The sequence below is a fragment of the Schistosoma mansoni genome, chromosome 6, assembly GCF_000237925.1.
Source record: "Schistosoma mansoni strain Puerto Rico chromosome 6, complete genome".
Taxonomy (NCBI): domain Eukaryota; kingdom Metazoa; phylum Platyhelminthes; class Trematoda; order Strigeidida; family Schistosomatidae; genus Schistosoma; species Schistosoma mansoni.
The window spans coordinates 4,966,516-4,966,976 of record NC_031500.1 but is presented as its reverse complement, the minus strand read 5'-3'; positions in this window follow the sequence as shown (position 1 = coordinate 4,966,976).

Genomic DNA, 461 nt, shown 5'->3' with positions numbered 1-461 from the left:
GTTCAAAGACGTTTTACACGCCAACTGCTAGGAAGTGACACCACTCTTGATTACACAAGTAGATGTAAGCACCTCTCTTTAGAACCTTTATGGCACCGTAGGTTAAGGAACAATCTGATATTTCTCTACAAAGCAATAAATGGACTGTCATTCCTAACCTCCTGTCCAACTATGATCAATGACCCAGCCTATAGAATAAGAAACAATGCATATACACTATTTACCGAAAAACACCAAAAACAAATGCGTTGTAAGTTTTTTACAGTTCGGTATAGTTTATTGTGGAACAGGTTGCCAATACCTATCCGTAACTGTGACACCTTTACCAAATTTAAAAGGCTAATAACCCTGTTACTAAACTCTAAAGAACTTCACCAACTATTCCTTGAACTCCCGCCTACCAATGAGGCACTTTATTATGGACCGCCCAATATCTAAGACGGAACAAGAATATAACGAAC